Raw genomic sequence first — 15863 nt, forward strand, 5'->3', positions numbered from 1 at the left:
CCAGCTATGATCACACCTGTGAATAACCACTGCACTCCAGCCTGGGTGACGTAGAAAGATCCCATCTCTAAAAAAAAGTAAAAGTAAAAATAAATAAATAAAATAATGACATCTAGGAAAAGATCAGTCCAACAAGAAGTCAAAGTTTTGAGGCTGAGTACGGTGGCTGGCTCTTGTAATTTCAACACTTTGGGAGGATCGCTTGAGGCCAGTATTTCAAGACCAGTGAGGCAACATAGCAAGACCCTGTCACTAAAAAAAAAAAGGTTTTTTTTTTTAAGGCTGGGCACAGTGGCTCACACCTGTAATCCCAGCACTTTGGCAGGCCAAGGCAGGCAAATCATCAAGTCAGGAGTTTGAGAACAGCCTGGCCAACATAGTGAAACCCCATCTCTACTAAAAATACAAAAACTAGCTGGGTGTGGTGGTGCATGCCTATATTCCCAGCTACTCGGGAGGCTGAGGCAGGAGAATCGCTTGAACCTGGGAGGCAGAGGTTGCAGTGAGCTGAGATTACATCACTGCACTCCAGCCTGGGCGACAGAGTAAGACTCCGTCTCAAAAAAAAAAAAAAAAAATAGTTTTTTTTTAATGGAAGGGAGGGAGCCTGGCAACCTGCAACTAACACAGGCTTCTAAACAAGCTGCCCGTCCAAGGCAGAGTTGGCCTCTGGTCCCCCTCCCATGGTGTTGGGGTTGAGTGTGTCCAGGAGCCACTGGAGTAAGCCAGGGTTCGTGCAGTTCCTTCCTCTGCCAATGAAGCTGCAGTCAGCTACCGAAGCCCGCCATGAGCCCTGAACTCAAAGGCCAAGTCTATGCCCAAGTGCCAAGAGGTGGTCCAAGGCCTCCACAGTCCCCATCATCAGGCTAGAGTGTTAGTTGCCCAGGAGACACAGGGGATGAGGAAAAGGAGGGGAGCTTGGCCTAGTCCCCGGTCTCACATCCCTTCAGGCCATTGTTTGAGCCTCATCACCTGGAAGGCTGAAAGAGCATGATTGTCATAGAAATGCCTTGAGGTTCAAAAGCCCAAGCATCGGCCGGGCTGGGTGGCTCATGCCTGTAACCCCAGCACTTTGGGAGGCTGAGGTGGGTGGATTGTTTGAGCTCAGGAGTTCGAGACCAACCTGGGCAACATGGCGAGACCCTCTCTCTACTAAAAATGAAAAATAGCAGAGTGTGGTGGCACATGCCGGTAGTCCCAGCTACTGGAGCGGCTGAGGCTGGAGGATCACTTGAGCCCAGGAGTTCGAGACCAGCCTGGGCAACATGGTGAAACCCCATCTCTACAAAAAATACAAAAATTGACTGGGTGTGGTGGCTCATGCCTGTAATCCCAGCACTTTGGGAGGCTGAGGCGGGCGGATCACCTGAGGTTGGGAGTTCGAGACCAGCCTGACCAACATGGAAAAACCCCGTCTCTACTACAAATAAAAAATTAGCCAGGCGTAGTGGCGCATGCCTATAATCCCAGCTACTTGGGAGGCTGAGGCAGGAGAATCACTTGAACCCAGGAGGTGGAGGTTGCAGTGAGCCAAGATCATGCCATTGCACTCCAGCCTGGGCAACAAAAGCGAAACTCCGTCTCAAAAAATACATAAATACATAATATAAAAATTAGCCTGGCATTGCGGTGCATGCCTGTGGTCTCAGCTACTTGGGAGGCTGAGGTGGGAGGATCAAATAAACCCAGGAGATCAAGGCAGCAGTGACCTATGATCACGCCACTGCACTCCAGCCTAGGTGACAGAGAAAAACTCTGTTTCAAAAAGAAAAAGAGAGAGAGAGGGAGACAGAGTTATTTTAGAGTTTTAGAAAGGTTGTTTCTGTAGACTCATCTTGGGACTGACTATCTATAGTGAGAGGAGTCGCTCTGCTCTCCCTGGTAAGGAGACGGGGGGATATCTCCACAGAGGGAAATTTATGTCACCTTCTTAAAGAGAAGTTTCTCCCTGGCTTTAAGGCAGAAAAGGAGAGAGCAGAGAATTCTTTCTGCCTCTACTGAATTTTTTTTTTTTTTTTTTTCTTTTGAGACAGAGTCTCGCTCTGTCACCCAGGTTGGATTGCAGTGTCAGGATCTCAGCTCACTTCAACCTCTACCTCCCAGGTTCCAGGGATTCTTGTGCCTCAGCCTCCCAAGTAGTTGGGACTATAGGTGCCCACCACCATACCCAGCTAAGGGTTTTTTTTTTTTTTTTTTTTGGAGACAGAGTCTCGCTCTGTTGCCCAGGCTGGAGTGTGCGGTGGCACAATCTCTGCTCACCACAAGCTCCACCTCCCAGGTTCACGCCATTCTCCTGCTTCAGCCTCCCAAGTAGCTGGAACTACAGGCAGCCACCACCACGCCCAGCTAATTTTTTGTATTTTTAGTAGAGACGGGGTTTCACCGTGTTAGCCAGGATGGTCTCGATCTCCTGACCTCGTGATCCGCCTACTTTGGCCTCCCAAAGTGCTGGGATTACAGGTGTGAGCCACCGTGCCCGGTAAATTTTTTTGTATTTTTAGTAGAGACGAGGTTTCACTATGTTGGCCAGGCTGGTCTCGAACTCCTGATCTCAGGTGATCCATCCACCTTGGCCTCCCAAAATGCTGGATTATAGGCGTGAGCCACCACGCCTGGCCATCTACTGATTTTCTATTGCATTCAGCTCAGAATAATTATTATGCTACAGTTGATAGCTAGCTAGCTAGATGATTGATTGATAGATAGATAGATAGATAGATAGATAGATAGATAGATAGATAGATACTTTTTTTTTTTTTTTTTTTTGGAGACAGCGTCTTGCTCTGTTGCCCAGGCTGGAGTGCAGTGGCCGGATCTCAGCTCACTGCAAGCTACGCCTCCCGGGTTTACGCCATTCTCCTGCCTCAGCCTCCGGAGTAGCTGGGACTACAGGCGCCCGCCACCTCGCCCGGCTAGTTTTTTGTATTTTTTTAGTAGAGACGGGGTTTCACTGTGTTAGCCAGGATGGTCTCGATCTCCTGACCTCATGATCTGCCCGTCTCGGCCTCCCAAAGTGCTGGGATTACAGGCTTGAGCCACCACGCCCGGCCAGTGATATATTTTTAAGGGTAACGTATCCTGATCCCCTTCAGCTGCCATCAGAGAACTGGGGTGGGGACATGGAACGGTCACATCACCCGGCTGGAGGACTTGTGAGAGAGCCAGGACTGTGCGGGGGCCCCAGCCAGAGCACCCCAGCTTCCAGGACTGCTGGCTCCTCAGGAACTCAGGGCAACTCTGGGGTGAAAGCCCAACTTTAGGGAAATACCCAGAAGCAGAGAGGATGGGGTCAGGACACCCAGCCAGGAAGCTGCATTTATTTCACTGTGCATTGGAAAAAGCCTCACCATCCCAGCAAAGCCAGTTTCTTACAGATACCAGTGATAAAAGTGATAAAACAGGGCCAGGCATGGTGGCTCACACCTGTAATCCCAGCACTTTGGAAGTCTGAGGCGGGCAGATCACTGGAGGTCAGAAGTTTGAGACCAGCCTGGCCAACATGGCAAAATCCCGTCTCTACTATACAAAAATTAGCCAGGTGAGGTGGCATGCACCTTTAGTCCCAGCTACTCGGGAGGCCAAGGCAGGAGAATCACTTGAACCCTGGAGGTGGCAGTGAGCCAAGATCACACCATTGCACTCCAGCCTGGCTGATGGAGAGAGGCTCTGTCTCAAAAAAAAATAATAAATTTAAAAAACTGGGCCAGGGCCAGGCGCAGTGGCTCACGCCTGTAATCCCAGCACTTTGGGAGGCCGAGACAGGCGGATCACGAGGTCAGGAGATCGAGACCATCCTGGCTAACACGGTGAAACCCCGTCTCTACTAAAAAGTACAAAAACCTAGCCGGGCAAGGTGGTGGGCGCCTGTAGTCCCAGCTACTCGGGAGGCTGAGGCAGGAGAACGGCATGAACCCGGGAGGCGGGGCTTGCAGTGAGCTGAGATCCAGCCACTGCACTCCAGTCTGGGCGACAGAGCGAGACTCCATCTCAAAAAAGAGATAAAATAAAATAAAAAAATAAATTATCACAGGCTGTGTGCCTTACAATAGCAAACATTTGGCTGTGCCTTACAATAGCAAACATTTGGCTGTGCCCAGTGGCTTACACATGTTATCCCAGCACTCTGGGAGGCCGAGGCAGACAGATCACCTGAGGTCAGGAGTTCAAGACCAACCTGGCCAACATGGTGAAACCCCTTCTCCACTAAAAATACAAAAAATTAATAAATAATCAGGCATGGTAGCAGACATCTGTAATCCCAGCTACTCAGGAGACTGAGACAGGAGAAACGCTTGAACCTGGGAGACGGAGGCTGCAGTGAGCCGAGATCGCACCATTGCCCTCCAGCCTGGGCAACAAGAGTGAACCTCCGTCTCAAAAAAAAAGTCCTATTCTTGGACTTCCCTGCCTCCAGAAATGTTAGCTACACGTTTCTGTTGTTTATGAATCCCCCAGTCTACGATATTTTGTTATAGCAGTCCAAACGGATTAAGGCAGATGCTATTCAACCCAGAGCAGTAACACAACCGATAAAGGAGGTGCAGATGGTGTCCGCAAATGACCTGCCATCGTGGGACACGGCTAGCCGAGGAAGCACTGGACGCTCCGCTGTGTCTCCCGGTGCGAGTCCTATGGGAACTGGCATCCCCCTGAGCGTTTGTCTCGAGTACACGGCGACTGTGATGACGAGTCACTCCTATTCCCTCATCTATGTCAGCTGAGCACTGCTGAAGGCCAAGTGAGGATGAGCAGATGAGGGCTGCCATCGTGGAGGAGAGACTGCAGAGGGGACAGACACGGAAACCAATGTCATCCCACCCACATCCTGGATCGGCGATGACAGCCACGTCCGCTATACAGGGTGCCTACGTTCCATCTGCACTCCTGTGCCTGCCGCCCCTGCCCTGCCTGGAATGATGGCCGGTCCCACGCTGCGGTCTCCTGTCACACCCGTCACGCCTACCGCCTCTCCCCTGTGAGTTTCCCCCAGCCCCAGGCCCCTACCAGCCCTGCACACTTTTACATCAGGCTCAGCCCCTCTCACCCACCCTTGGTTCTCTCATACCTGCCCCTGCAGTCCTGCAAAAGGCGACCTCCCTCCTGCCCACTCTGATACATATATATATATGTATATATATATATTTGGACATATGAACAGGGTCTTGCTCTGTCACCAAAGCTGCAGTGCAGTGGCGTGATCATGGCTTACTACAGTCTGGAGCTCCTGGGTTCAACCAATCCTCCCTCCTTAGTCTCCCAAGTAGCTGGGACTACAGGTGCACACGACCACACCGAGCAATTTTGTGTGCAGATTGCATCTTGCTATGTTGCTCAGGCTGGTCTCCAACTCCTGGCCTCAAACGATCCTCCACCTCAGCCTCCTGAGTAGTTGGAATTACAAGCATGAACCACCACACTCAATAGTTGTTTTTATTGATGCATCATAGATGTACATAGTTTTGGGGGTACATGTGATGATTTAATACATTGATATAATTTGTAAAGATCAAATCAAGTGTACTTGAGATATGCATCATCTTAAATATAAATATTTAGGCTGGGTGCAGTGGCTCACGTCAGTAATCCCAGCACTTTGGGAGGCCAAGGTGGGTGGATCACCTGAGGTCGGGAGTTCGAGAACAGTCTGACAAACATAGAGAAACCTCTTCTCTACTAAAAATACAAAATTAGCCTGGCATGGTGGCACATGCCAGGTACTAGAGAGGCTGAGGCAGGAGAATTACTTGAACCTGGGAGGCAGAGGTTGCAGTGACCCAATATCACGCCACTGCACTCCAGCCTGGGCAACAAGAGCGAAACTACGTCTCAAAAAAAAAAAAAAAGAATACAAAAATTAGCCAGGCACAGTGGTGGGTACCTGTAATTCCAGCTACTGAGAAGGCTGAGGCAGGAGAATCGCTTGAGCCAAGGAGACAGAGGCTGCAGTGAGCCGAGATTGTGCCATTGCACTCCAGCCTGGGTGACAGAGTGAGACTCTGCCTCAAACAAAAAAACAAACAAAAAAAAAAAACAAAGAAGGCCAGGCAAGGTAGCTCATGCCTGTAATCCCAACACTCTGGGAGGCCAAGGCAAGCAGATCACGAGGTCAGGAGTTCGAGACCATCCTGGCCAACATGGTGACACCCCATCTCTATTAAAATACAAAAAAATTGGCCAGGCGTGGTGGCGTGCACCTGTAGTCCCAGCTACTCCAGAGGCTGAGACAGGGGAAATGCTTGAACCAGGGAGGCAGAGGCTGTAGTGAGCCGAGATCACACCACTGCACTCCAGCCTGGCGACAAAGCAAGACTCCGTTTCAAAAAAAAAGAAAGAGAAAATAAGAAAACATTGGGAAAATGCTCAGATGCTGGTCTGGGCAAAGATTTTTTGTGCGAGGCCCCAAAAGCACAGGCAACAAAAGGAAAAATCAACAAATGGGATTATATCAAGCACCTTTTTTTTTTTTTTTTTAAGTCAGGGTATTACTATATTACCCAGGCTGGCCTGAAACTTGCAGACTCAAGGGATCCTCCTGCCTCAGACTCCCAAGTAGCTGGGACTACAGGCACATGCCACCATGCCCAGCTTGGAAAAATGTTTTAAACTTGAGGCTGGGCACGGTGGCTCATGCCTGTAATCCCACCGCTTTGGGAGACCGAGGAGGGCGGATCATTTGAGGTGTCAGGAGTTCACGACTAGCCTGGCCAAAATGGTGAAACCCAGTCTCTACAAAAATACAAAAATTAGCCAGGCATAATGGTGAGTTCCTGTAATCCCCACCATTGTAGTAACCCCACCATTGTAGTAATTGAGCTACTGGGAGAATCACTTCAACCTGGGCGGAGCTTGCAGTGAGCCACAGAGCGAGACACTGTCTCAAAAAACAACAAAAAAAAGAGATCGAGACCATCCTGGCCAACATGGTGAAGCCCTGTCTCTACTAACTGGGTGAGGTGGCGCGTGCCTGTAGTCCCAGCCACTCGGGAGGCTGAGGCGGCAGGATGGCTTGAACCTGGGAGGCAGAGGTTGCAGTGTGAGCCAAGATCCCAACAGAGCAAGACTCCATCTCAAAACAAACAAACAAACAAAAAGAATCTAGAACTTGGGCCAGGTGCGGTGGCTCGACGCCTGTAATGCCAGCTACTTAGGAGCCTGAGAGGCTAGAGAACCCCTTCAACCCTCAGGTCAGAGGTTGCAGTGAGCTGAGATCACCCCACTGCACTCCAGCCTGGGCAACAGAGTGAAACTGTGTCTCAAAAAAATAATAATTTTTGAAATTTTTGAAAAAGAGCCAGGAGCCATGATTCACACCTGTAATTCCAGCACTTTGGGAGTCTGAGGCAGGTGGATCACTTGAGGTCAGGAGTTCAGGACCAACCTGGCCAACATGGTGAAACCCTGTGTGTAGGAAAAATACAAAAGTTAGCCAGATGTGGTGGTGCATGCCTGTAACCCCAGCTACTCGGGACGCTGAGGAACAAGAATTCCTTGAACTGGGAAGGCGGAGGTTGCAGTGAGCCGAGATCGCACCACCACTGCACTCCAGCCTGTGTGACAGAATAAGACCCTGTCTCAAAACAAAGAAAAAAAAAAGTAAATCAATTGAACAATCAAATTAGATTCGGAACTCCACAAAGTTAGGTCCAGGGCCTTGCTCAAGGTAGTGTCCCAAGCTCCAGGCTCCAGGGGGCCTTGGTTTACCTGAGGTTGCACAGCCTGAACAAGCCAAGGAGTCAGGTCGACAGCGCCACCTAGAGGCCAGATGGCAAACAGCCAAACATGAGACCACTCTTTTTTTTTTTTTTTTTTGAGACGGAGTTTTGCTCTTGTTGCCCAGGCAGGAGGGCAGTGGTGCGAACTTCGCTCACCGCAACCTCTGCCTCCCAGATTCAAGCGATTCTTCTGCCTCAGCCTCCCGAGTAGCTGGGATTACAGACATGCGCCACCATGCTCACCTAATTTTGTATATTTTGTCGAGACGGGGTTTCACCATGTTGGTAAGGTTGGTCTCGAACTCCCGGCCTCAGGTGATCCACCCGCCTCGGCCTCCCAAAGTGCTGGGATTACAGGCGTCAGCCACCACGCCCAGAGAGACCACTCTTAATTCCAACTGGATGACCGGGCGCTGTGGGCCACTACAGGTGGGTGCCACAGAGCCCAACTAATGTATTTATTTACTTATTTGTTTGTTTGCTTGTTTTTTGAGATACAGTCTTGCTCTGTCGCCCAGGCTGGAGTACAGCGACACGATCTCACCTCACTGCAACCTCTGCCTCCCGCGTTGAAGCAATTTTCTTGTGTCAGTAAGAGGAGTGGCTGCTTAGGAGAGGTACAGAAAGCGGCAGGCCAGGCACCGTGACTCATGCCTATAATCCCAGCATTTTGGGAGGCCAAGGAAGGTAGATCATTTGAGGTCAGGAGTTTGAGACCAGGCTGGCCAACATGGTGAAACCCCGTCTCTACTAAAAATACAAAATTAGCCGGGCATGGCGGGGCATACCTATAGTCCCAGCTACTCGGAAGGCTGAGGCAGGAGAATTGCTTGAACCCAGGAGGCAGGGATTGCAGTGAGCCAAGATCACACCACTGCACTCCAGCCTGAGCAACACAGCAAGACACTATCTTAAAAAAAAAAAAAAAGACGAGAAAAGAAAGAAAGGAGTCCGGGCGCGGTGGCTCACGTCTGTAATCCCAGCACTTTGGGAGGCTGAGGCAGGTGGATCACCTGAGGTCGGGAGTTCAAGACCAGCCTAACCAACATAGAAAAACCCCGTCTCTACTAAAAATACAAAATTAGCCAGGCGTGGTGGTGCACGCCTGTAATCCCAGCTACTCGGGAGGCTGAGGCAGGAGAATCGTTTGAACCCAGGAGGTGGAGGTTGCAGTGACCTGAGATCGTGCCATTGCACTCCAGCCTGGGCAACAAGAGTGAAACTCTGTCTGCAAAAAAACAAAAAAAAAAAAAAAAAAGAAAGAAAAAGAAAGGAAAGAAAGAAAACCGAAACTGGAAAGACAGAGGCTGTCTCTTTTTTTCTTTTTCTTCTTCTTTTGTTTTGTTTTGTTTTTCTGTTGTTGTTGTTGAGACAGCGTCTCACTCTGTTTCCCAGGCTGGAGTGCAGTGGTCCCATTATAGCTCACTGCACCTCGATCTCCTAGGCTCCACTGACCCTCCCACCTCAGCCTCCCAAGTAGCTAGGACCGCAGGTGAGTGCCACCACACCTGGCTACTTTGTTTTTAATCTCAGCACTTTGGGAGGCCAAGACGGGAGGATCACCTGACTCCAGGAGTTTGAGATGAGGCTGGGCAACACAGTGAGACCTCATTTCTTTTTTTTTTTCTTTCTTTTTTTTTTTTTTTTTGAGACGGTGTTTTGCTCTATGCAATGGTGTGATCTTGGCTCTGCAACCTCTGCCTCCTGGGTTCAAGTGATTCTCCTGCCTCAGCCTCCTGGGTAGCTGGGATTACAGGCATACACCACCACACCTGGCTAATTTTGTATTTTTAGTAGAGATGGGCTTTTTTCATGTTGGTCAGGCTGGTCTCAAACTCCTGACCTCCAAAAATCCACTGCCTTGGCCTCCCAAAGTGCTGGGATAACAAACGTGAGCCACCGTGCCTGGCCTGCCACACTCCTGTGGTCTCAGCTACTTGGGACGTTGGGATGGGAGGATCACTTGAGCCCAGGAGGTTGATGCTGCAGTGAGCTATGAACACACTACTGCACTCCAGCCTGGGCAACGGAGCCAGACCCTCTCTCAAATAAATAGATAAATAAAATAGAGACAGATCTCACTATGTTGCCCAGGCTGGCCTTAAAGTCCTGACTCTAAGCAAATCTCCCACCTGGGCCTACTTAGTAGCTAGGACTACAGGTGGATACCACCACGCCCAGCTAATTTTTATTTTTTATTTATTTAGTTTTTTTTGTTTTGTTTTGTTGTGTTGTGTTTTGAGATACAGTCTTGCTCTGTTGCCCAGGCGGGAGTACAGTGGCACAATCTCACCTAACTGCAACTTCCACCTCCCGGGTTGAAGCATTTCTCTTGTGTCAGCCTCCCGAGTAGCTGGGACTACAGTCGCCTGCCACCATGCCTCACTAATTTTTGTGTTTTACTAGAGAGGGGGTTTCACCACGTTGGCCAGGCTGGTCTCGAACTCCTGACCTCGAGTGATCCGCCCACCTTGGCCTCAAAAGTGCTGGGATTACAGGTGTGAGCCACTGCACCTAACCTTTTTTGTTTGTGTAAGAGACAGGGTTTTGGCCAGAGCCAGACTGTCTCAAAAAATACATACATACATACATACATACATACAAAATTAGCCGGGCACATACATACATACATACATACAAAATTAGCCGGTCGTGGTGGTGCATGCCTGTAATCCCAGCTACTCGGGAGGCTGAGACAGGAGAATCACTTGAACCCAGGAGGCGGAGGTTGTGGTGAGCCGAGATCACGCCATTGCACTCCAGCCTGGGCAACAAGAGTGAAACTCCGTCTCAAAAAAAAAAAAGAGAGAGGGACAGGGTTTTGCTTGTTGCCCAACCTTGTCTCAACTCGTGGCCTCAAAGGACCCAAGGGAGAAAGTTTCTGATCAGAAAAATAAGAGTTCATGCCTGTAATCCCAGCACTTTCGGAGGCCGAGGCAGGTGGGTCACTTGAGGTCATGGGTTCAAGATCAGCCTGGTCAACATGGTGAAACCCCATCTCTACTAAAAATACAAAAATTGGCTGGACATGGCGCTGGGCACCTGTAATCCCAGCTTACTCAGGAGGCTGAGACAAGAGAATTGCTTGAACTCAGGAGATGAAGGTTGCGGTGAGCCGAGATCCTACCCTGGCACTCCAGTTTGGGCGACAGAGCAAGACTCTGTCTCAAAAGAAAAGAAAAGAGTCAGAAAGGCTCAAAAAGGCTCAATGACTTGTCCAGTGTCACACAATTATAAAAAGGATGAGACTTGCCGGGCGCAGTGGCTCATGCCTGTAATCCCAGCACTTTGGGAGGCTGAGGTGGGTGGATCACGAGGTCAAGAGATCGAGACCATTCTGGCCAATGTGGTGAAACCCCGTCTCTACTAAAAAAGTACAAAATTTAGCTGGGTGTGGTGGCGCTTGCATGTAGTCCCAGCTCCTCGGGAGGCTGAGGCAGGAGAATTGCTTGAACCCGGGAGGTGGAGGTTGCAGTGAGCCCAGATAGCGCCATTGCACTCCAGCCTAGCGACAAGGCGAGACTCCGTCTCAAAAAAAAAAAAAAAAAAAGGATGAGACTTGAATCTGTAACCGGTTGGTTTCTGGTTTCCGTCCAGTCACACTTGCCATTTCCCTGAGGTGAGGACACGCCCCTGCTGGTTGAGACCTAGTTAACTTCTGCCACGTCCACCCCACCCCCGCCTCCGCCCGCTCCTAAATCGTGATCCAGAACAACAATCTCCAGGTCCTTGAACTTCAGATGGTCCAAAGTTCAGGGTGGTTCAAGATATTGAAACCATCTCTTTCCCGTACCCCTCCCAGCCAGCCAGGGAGAGTTAGGTCCTGCTACCTCTGGATCCAAACCATGAATCCAAAGTCCAGTCAGTGGCCCATGCTTGTAATCCCAGCACTTTGGGAGGCTGAGGGGGGCAGATCACTTGACGCCAGAAGTTCAAGACCACCCTGGGCAACATGGCAAGACCACATCTTTACAAAATTAGCTAGGCATGGTGCCTCATGCCTGTAGTCCCAGCTACTTGGGAGGCTGAGGCAGGAGGATCACTTGAGCCCAGGAGGTGGAGGCTGCAGTGAGCTATAACCACATCACTGCATTCCAGCCTGTGTGACAGAGTAAGACTGGCTTAAAATAAATAAATAAATAAATAAATAAATAAAGGCCAGTCACAGTGGCTCACGCCTGTAATCCCAACACTTTGGGAGGCCGAGGTGGGTAGATAACTTGAGGTCGGGAGTTCAAGACCAGCCTGGCCAACATGGTGAAACCCCGCCTCTACTAAATACACAAAAATTAGCTGAGTGTGGTGGCAGGCGCCTGTAGTCCCAGCTACTCAGGAGGCTGAGGCAGGAGAATCTCTTGAAACCAGGAGGTGGAGGTTGCAGTAAGCCAAGGTCATACCACTGCACTCCAGCCGGCACAACAAAAGTGAAACTCCATCTTAAAAAAAAAAAAAAAAAATTAATTAATTTAATTTAAAAGAAAAATAATTAACTAATTAATTAAAAAGAAAAGTCCAGGCCAAGCATGGTGGCTCATACCTGCAATCTCAATATTTTGAGAGGCCGAGGCGGGCGGATCACTTGAGGACAGGAGTTCACAGCCAGCCTGGCCAACATGGTGAAACCCTGTCTCTAATAAAAATTACAGGCACGTGGTGGCACGTGCCTGTAATCCCAGCTACTCGGGAGGCTGAGGTAGGAGAATTCTTTGAACCCAGGAGGCAGAGGTTGCAGTGAGCCAAGATTGCGCCACTGCACTCCAGCTGGCCCACAAAGCCAGACCTTGTCTCAAAAAAAAAAAAAAAAAAAAGAAAGAAAATTCCAGTTAGTGGGTGGACAGCTATAGTTCTCCTACCCACCTCGGCTCCTCTAACACTCCTCTCTGCCTTGCTGTGGGTCCACAGTGCCCCTGCGGGTTTCCACCTTCTGGGCAAAGGAAATAGGTGTGATGTGTTGTCTCTGGAGATACAGTAGTGTTAAACCAGAGCCGTCCAACAGAAATCCAAAGTATGTCACATTTAAAATTTCTAGCCTGTTGCGGTGGGTCACAACTGTAATCCCAGCATTTTGAGAGGCCAAAGTGAGCAGACTGCTTGAGCTCAGGAGTTTGAGACCAGCCTGGACAACAAAGTGAAACCCTACCTCTGCTGGGCGCAGTGGCTCACGCCTGTAATCTCAGCACTTTGGGATACCGAGGTGGGCGGATCACCTGAGGTCGGGAGTTCGAGACCAGCCTGACCAACATGGAGAAATCCCATCTCTACTAAAAATACAAAATTAGCCAGGCATGGTGGCGCGTGCCTGTAATCCCAGCTATTTGGGAGGCTGAGGCAAGAGAGTCATTTGAACCTGGGAGGTGGAGGTTGCATTGAGCCGAGATTGTGCCATTGCACTCCAGCCTGGGCAACAAGAGCAAAAAGGGAAGGAAGGAAGGGAGGGAGGGAGGGAGAGAGGAAGGAAGGAGGAAGGAAGGAAGGAAGGAAACCTCATCTCTACAAAAAATACAAAATTTAGCCAGGTGTGGTGGTATGTGCTTTTAGTTCCAGCTTCTCAGGAGGCTGAAATGGGAGGATCGCTTGAGTGTGGGAGGAGGAGATTGCAGTGAGCTGAGATGGTGTCACTGCACTCTAGCCTGGGCAACAGAGCCAGACACTGTCTAAATAAATAAATAAATAAATAAACAAACAAACAAAAATGTTCTGGTAGCCATGTTATTTAAAGAAAGTAAAAAGAGGCTGGGCCCAGTGGCTCACACCTATAATCCAGGCACTTTGGGAAGCTGAGGCAGGCAGATCACCTGAGGTCAGGAGTTCGAGACCAGCCTGGCCAACATGGTGAAACCCCACCTCTAGTAAAAATACAAAATTGGCCGGGCACAGTGGCTCACGCCTGCAATCCCAGCACTTTGGGAGGCCAAGGTGGGCGGATCACAAGGTCAGGAGATGGAGACCATCCTGGAGAACACGGTGAAATCCCGTCTCTACTAAAAATACAAAAAGAAATTAGCTGGGCGTGGTGGCGGGCGCCTGTAGTCCCAGCTACTCAGGAGGCTGAGGCAGGAGAATGGCATGAACCCTGAGGGCGGAGCTTGCAGGAAGCAGAGATCACACCACTGCACTCCAGCCTGGGCGACAGAGCGAGACTGTGTCTCAAAAAAGAAAGAAAGAAGAAGGAAAGAAAGAAAGAAAGAGAGGAAGGAAGGAAGGAAGGGAGGGAGGGAGGAAGAGAGGGAGGGAGGGAGGGAAGGAGGGAGGGGAAAGAAAGAAGAAAGAGAGAGAAAGAAAGAGAAAGAAAGAAAGAAAGAAACAAAGAAAGAGAAACAAAAGAAAGAGGTGAAACTAAGTTTTTTTAGTTGAGGTGAAATTCATATAGCATAAAATTAGTTGTTTAAAATGTACAATTCTGAGGTATTTAGTACATTCACAGTGTAATACAACCACCACCTCCATCTAGTTTCAAAATATCTTCATGACTCCACCTGTAATCACAAGTACTCAGAAGGCTGAGGTGAGAGAATTGCTTTCCCTCAGAAGTTAGAGACCAGCCTCGGCAACATAGTAAAACCCCATCTATAAAAAAAAATTTTTTTGGTTGGGTGTGGTAGCTCACACCTGTAATCCCAGCACTTTGGGAGGACAAAGCGGGCGAATCATTTGAGGTCAGGAGTTCAAGACCAGCCTGGCCAATATGGCAAAACCCCATCTCTACTAAAAATACAAAAATTAGCTGAGCATGGTGGCACATGCCTGTAATCCCAGCTACTCTGGAGGCTGAGGCACGAGAATCGCTTGAACCCAGGAAGAGAAAGTTGCAGAGAGCCGAGATTGTGTCACTGCACTCCAGCCTGGGCAACAGAGCAAGACTCTGTCTCAAAGAAAAATATATATATATTTTTTCTGAGGTGGAGTTTCGCTCTTGTTGCCCAGGCTGGAGTGCAATGGCGCAATCTTGGCTCATTGCAACCTCCGCCTCCCGGGTTCAAGCAATTCTCCTGCCTCAGCCTCCCGAATAGCTGGGATTACAGGCATCTGCCACCACGCCTAGCTAACTTTTTTTTTATTTTTAGTAGAGACAGGGTTTTGCCATTTTGGCCAGGCTGGTCTCAAACTCCTGACCTCAGGTGATCCAGCCACCTCAGCCTCCCAAAGTGTTGGGATTACAGGCATGAGCCACCATATCTGGCACATATATATATATTTACTTTAATTAACTGGACACAGTGGCTCACCTCTGCAGTCCCAGTGCTTTGGGAGGCGGAGTCAGAATTGCTTGAGCCCAGGATTTCAAGGCTGTAGTGTGTTTATTTTTTAAAATAAAATTAATACGAGGTCGGGCGCAGTGGCTCACGCCTATAATCCCAGTACTTCGGGAGGCCAAGATGGGCCGATCACCTGAGTTCGGGAGTTCAAGACCAGTCTGGTCAACAACATGGTGAAACTCCGTCTCTAGGAAAATACAAAAAAATTACCTGGTCATGGTGGCGGGTGCCTGTAATCCCAGCTACTCTGGAGGCTGAGGCAGGAGAATCGCTTGAACACAGGAGAGGTTGCGGTGAGCCAAGATTGTGCCATCATACTCCAGCCTAGGCAAGAAGAGCAAAACTCTGTCTTAAAAATAATAGTAATAATAATACAATAATACACTTAAAAAAAATTAGCCCAGCATGGTGCATACCCGTAGTCCCAGCTGCTCAGGAGGCTGAAGTGGGAGGATTGCTTGAGCCCAGAAGTTTGAGGCTATATTGAGTGATAGTCACGCCACTGGACTCCAGCCTGGGAGACAGAGCAAGACCCCATCTCTAATAAATAAATAGGAAAAGGTCATGAATGTGCCCCTGTGGGCGGAGGTGGGTGCCTTGGAATCCTGCAGGAGTTAACAGCTGTTACAGAGGTCACTGCATAAGCCCAGGGGGCTATCACTGGCCCTCAGCTCCCTAGGGGAACTCCTAAGTCAGGGGCCAACCACAGGGCTTCTCATGGGGTGCAGAGCTGGACAGGGATCGGGGAGGGCAGCCTAGGCCACGAGACACCCAGGGAACACAGGGACCAGCCCAACATGGCTTCTCAGGGAGACACTCCCAGCATCTCAGGGAGGACCCCTTCAGGGCTTGCTCTGAACCATTCATCCTGGTGAGGACCCAGCAGTGGAGGAGG

General features: G+C 49.6%; 1 long non-coding RNA gene across 1 annotated transcript; it reads right to left on the bottom strand.

Moving 5' to 3' along the window:
• Positions 1 to 7: 7 nt before the first annotated feature.
• Positions 8 to 15241, bottom strand: LOC113225284. Its single transcript, XR_003309942.1, has 3 exons — positions 15179 to 15241; positions 4563 to 4779; positions 8 to 67 (listed from the first exon to the last, which is right to left on the bottom strand). It is a non-coding gene; the product is annotated as an uncharacterized LOC113225284 (long non-coding RNA).
• Positions 15242 to 15863: the final 622 nt, after the last annotated feature.

The sequence above is a fragment of the Piliocolobus tephrosceles genome, chromosome 21, assembly GCF_002776525.5.
Source record: "Piliocolobus tephrosceles isolate RC106 chromosome 21, ASM277652v3, whole genome shotgun sequence".
NCBI lineage: Eukaryota > Metazoa > Chordata > Mammalia > Primates > Cercopithecidae > Piliocolobus > Piliocolobus tephrosceles.